The following is a 5029-nucleotide window of genomic DNA, read 5'->3' as shown; positions in this document are numbered from 1 at the left end:
CTGTAGGAAAGGTTTTCCATCCAGTACAGATGTGAGATAACCCGGATCGAGAAGGCCATGCTTTTGCAACATTTTATATGGATTTTTATAACACTTTTGCAACATTTTATATGGATTTTTATAACACTTTTGCAACATTTTATATGGATTTTATAACACCATTGCAATATTTTATATGGATTTTTATAACGCTTTTGTAACATTCCTTGTGGATTTTATAACAATGCATTTTATATGGGTTTCTATTAACAGTGCTATGTGAACTTTTTACAAAGTTCAAAGGGGGACTGAAGGGTGAAAATACACTGGTGATACTCTGTACTGTTAAAAGAAGCTTTTGATTGCTGATGTGTCCTGCTGGAATGTGGTACCTGCACGAACCTGGTACGGGTCAGATTTATGACCTCTGCCCAGGCGGCCTTATAGGGGATTTGTTTTGCTTAATACTGCTCTTCAGAGAGTTTCTTAGAGGCCGATGTAATAGTGACCACACCTCAGATAGGGCATAAAACAGCGATTGATGAGAACCGCTTTAGCTTTTTCACTTGCAGACTCTGAACTGTGTGAATCTGCTCCCTGACTGCGCATCTTGTAATAAAAGACATCCTTTCTGCTGGACTTTGGCTCCAACTGATTTCATCCTCTCCCAGACAGAGAAAACCCTTCAGTACTTAACAGGAACTGCTCTGATTTTGTTGTTGTGGTTGTGATTGTTCACTTGACTGAGGAAACAGCAAGTTTACTCACACTGTTCAATAAAGGCTGAACTGTAATTGTTCATCAAAGACATCTGAGTCTCCGTAATGTCTGAAGAGGCATTCACTACTGCAACGACATCTGCTCCCTGAAACTGCTCCATCCAGTTTAAGATCCTGCAGTTTGTATCCTCAAAGGAGAAAGCCACATAAAGTATTTGAAACATGTAATGAAGCTCATGAAGACCACCTCTGCATTAATGCACTGTGTCCTTCAACAGATTTACAGCATTGTTGTTTTTTTCTCAAATTCTTTTCAGAATAAAATCAGGTCAGATCCACTCTGTTACGTTGGGAGCATCAGAGAAGCTTCAGAGGATCATTCAGCGCCATCTGCTGCCCTGTGGCCTCTTGTACTTAAAAACTAGTCCTCATTCACTGGAAAAAAAATGAAAAAAATCCACTTCACTGGATCATTCCACCTGATCCAAAGCCTTTTCTGCCTCCACATCTTCTTTTGAAGACGCATTGTGCCCAAAACTCTCCTGCAGGGCAGCCCTCTGCTCCAGCTGTTATGCAGTTTGTCAAAAGTTATAAAGACTTTGTGAATTTCTGGACGATCTGACTGTTTCTTTGTTAGTTATTACAGTGGACCATAAGGGTCAGCACAACTGCAAAAGCCACAACACAACAGGAACGATCACAATGGAAGCAGTTGGAAGATCAGGCTTTGTTTCTGGGGGACAGTACTTTCTGACGGACTATTTTGATGGCTGGAGGGTTTCATGAAATTTAAGTAAAACGCTGCTGCTCAATGATTGTGGCTAATATCATAATGTGTTTTCACATCACTTCCATCATGAAGCAGCAGCAGCAGCAGCATGTTGGCTGCAGGTCAAAGTTCAACCTCGGTTTTCATGAATACAAGTGAGTAAGTGAATTAATGTATATGGGGTCATGTTGTGTGTATGTTGTGTGTATGTATCAGTGGCAGCTCCTGGTCTTTTAAGGACTACAAGTCATTTCTGGACCCCTAAGACCTCCTTTTCACCATGAACACATCCCTGAGACAGTTTTTTCAAGAGGCATGGCCAACAGGACATTTTCTTTGTGTTTGCAGTGTGGATCGAAGCATCGAATCCAAGAAAAAAAGCTCTCCTCTTTTTTCTGTCCCCTGAAAAATAAAGAATTTTCCTCATGATGAAATGAATCGACAGATTGTTTCAGCAGCGATACAGTATGTTGTGGACACAGCGCTCACTTACATGGTGTTCACCGGTGGATCAGCCTGGATATCTCTGAGCATAAAGCTCAGCTTCTCGTCTGGCCTGCTCACAATACGGAGCCCGCTGCTCCTGCTACTTCCACTGTTGAAGAAGGAAAACACACTGTCAGCACACACACTGATGCTGAACTACAAGCCAGCTTGTTCATCTAATAATGATGAGATTCTCACTGTTTCCGACTGCTGAGTGGAGACACAGCAGATCAGACACTCACCCTCAGTCCCAGGGCTGTTCTGGACATGGTCCTGTCACTCATTCTGAACTCAGACATGGCGATTTCCCTCTGCTCCCTCAGGAACACCATGACGGAAGGCAGGGGGTCCAGTCTTTCGGACTGCTGGTTGCCCTCCTGAGCCTCATAACTTCTGTATCTAGAAGAAAACAAGAGCAACAATCTGCTGCTTTGCTCATCCACCCACCATCTTATCAGCTTGTCACATCCAGCTATCAGATTGTTTGTTCTGTTGACAGAGAAGAAAGTGTCAGTAACCACGATACATTTCAGTCCATCTTATTTAATATCACAAAATCCGAATCAGTGGCCACAAAATACTTATTTGTGGCCATGAGCTAACAGTTGGTAACTACGGAATACTATTTTTTCCAACAAAATTAATATTTCATTGCCTCAAATTCACATTTCCTGACTATGTTTATTTTCTAGATTTAATTTGACACATTTTTCTTGGTTTTCCTGTTTGACACAGTTTGTAGTTATATTCATGATATCACAGAAATATCAGTCACATATTAGCACACATGGGTAAGTAGAGACACATTTGGATATTGTTAAAGGGCAACTCTGGTTTTTTGACACCTGGACCTTATTTATAGGTGTGTGCATGCTCATATACTCACTCAGACAAACATCATGCAGCTCGGAGTCCTTAAGAAGTTATTTAGATCCAAACGATGTAGCCGCACTAGCGGGGGTGCCACAGCAACGGAGCGTTAGCGCTGGACATAATCTCTGCAAAGTCGCTCATTTCGGCTGTATTTTTCCTCCATCGGCGCTGGGTTGCCTTTCGGTCGGAAGGGAGGCCTCCGACGGTGTCCCGCGGCCTGGCTTGGAGCGCGCATCCGCCGGGCGGCGGAGATCTGGATTCTTCCGGCCAGGAGAGCGCTCCGGCCGTGGCGCATCCCGCGGCCGGCGTGGAGCGCGCATCCGCCGGGGAGCAGAGATACGCTTCCTCCCGGCAAGGAGAGAGCTCCGGGCCGTCGCACGTCCCGCGGCCGGCCCGGAGCGCACATCTGCCGGGGAGCGGAGATGCGCTTCCTCCCGGCGAGGAGAGACATCCAGCGGGCCAGCGGCCGCGCGCGAGCCGTGCGTCTTCGCGGGTGTCCGGAGCCTCCGTGGAGCAGCTGAGGGCCGTTTTCCAACTCGGCTCCTGGAAGTCAGACGCCGGGGCACCGTGACAGCCGAGGCCGACTCAAAGTGCCTCTCTGCTGGGGAGAGGAGCGCCGCAACGTTCCCATCCGAGCTAATTGTGGCTAAGTTAGCGAAAACTGTCAGCTCCTCAGATGACCCACCATAAGACGGTAGACGAGCTGACTTTATGATAACACTGGCGATGGATGAAGAAATACAGCCGAAATGAGCGATTTTGCAGAGATTATGTCCCGCGCTAACGCTCCATTGCTGTGGCACCCCCGCTAGTGCGGCTAAATCGTTTGGATCTAAATAACTTCTTAAGGACTCCGAGCTGCACGATGTTTGTCTGAGTGAGTATATGAGCATGCACACACCTATAAATAAGGTCCAGGTGTCAAAAAACCGGAGTTGCCCTTTAAGTTACATCCTCCACAGTTTGAACTATTTCCCTGAGAACTTACTGAGTGTGTCTCGCCTCTTGGTGAGAAGGCCCGTATTCAGACAGCAGCTGGGGCCTTTCTGTGTGGAGTTTCTTCAATGCAAGAGGAAATGAGCTTTATGTATGTACCTACATATAATAATGGATATGATGACCTGAATAGTGAACATAACCACCACGGTTACTGGTTTAATTTATAATGAGTGTATGTGTGATGTTTCACAAGTCATTTCTAGAGATTATTTTTATATTGACTGGCTATTTAAGATGCCACACAGCTGAACATTGGCGTGTTGTTGTGGCCGAGAGGTTAAGGCGATGGACTCGAAATCCATTGGGGTCTCCCCGCGCAGGTTCAAATCCTGCCAACAACGCTGCTCAATACCTTTAAGTTTACAGGCTGATGCTTCTCAAAGACATTGAAACTGTCTATTGATGCTCTTGCACTCCAGGAAAAAACAATTCAAATGAGTTTGTATGTAACACTGTGTGAAAAAGGCAGCAAGTGTTCTTACAGGTTGTGGTTAATCTATCCAAGAAATACAGTCAGCAACTGTAAATTAAATCTATATGAAAATATATTGTCTCTGAACTGGTGAGCCTTATGGATTACTGACTAAAGACCACAATAACCAAAATAGTATCAGCCCAGTTGCAAATGAAAATTGATTCTAAAATACATTACATAAATATTTACCAGGCTTCATTGGTTCTCTTAGAAACTGAGATTATTGAAAAGAAATCATTTGAGTGTGTTTGATGCAAAGCAGAAGTCATCAACAGGATGTTGATTGAGTGTGGTGATGTCCTGACGTCAGCACAGCTGATTATGACAATTCTGTTGAGCAGAAATAGGGCAGTCTAACAAGAGGTGGAAGCAACAAGAGGAAACAGTGATTAAAAAAGATATTAACATGTAGGAAGGCATGTTTATTGAACAACCCAGGCAAAAAGTGATTCAAAACAAAATTCTATAAACACCCATCTAAATCAGCAGCAAGCACCTAATCATATTAAACCAATTAAATATTACCTTAATAGAGGTTACAAACATCAGAGACAGTGAACAGGGCAACCCACAACTGCTGAATTATTTTATTAACCAAAGCGGGAAAGTGTAATGTGCATCGACGGCCACTGGATGTCACTGAAGATCAGAAAATCTTATTTAAGAAGGCCATGAGATGTTTAAAGAGATCAGATTGAACAAGTCGATACAATAGCTCAGAACTGCCAC

At 44.1% G+C, this 5029-nt stretch overlaps 1 non-coding gene across 1 annotated transcript; it reads left to right on the top strand.

Annotated features, from left to right (window-relative positions):
- The first annotated feature begins 4084 nt into the window (after positions 1–4084).
- On the top strand, positions 4085–4166 carry trnas-cga (transfer RNA serine (anticodon CGA)). The gene has a single exon. It is a non-coding gene; the product is annotated as a tRNA-Ser (tRNA).
- The last annotated feature ends 863 nt before the right edge of the window (positions 4167–5029 follow it).

Source organism: Salarias fasciatus, chromosome 5 (assembly GCF_902148845.1).
Source record: "Salarias fasciatus chromosome 5, fSalaFa1.1, whole genome shotgun sequence".
Taxonomy (NCBI): Eukaryota; Metazoa; Chordata; class Actinopteri; order Blenniiformes; family Blenniidae; genus Salarias; species Salarias fasciatus.
The sequence above is the reverse complement of the archived record's forward strand: the minus strand, read 5'-3'. Positions and strand labels throughout refer to the sequence as shown.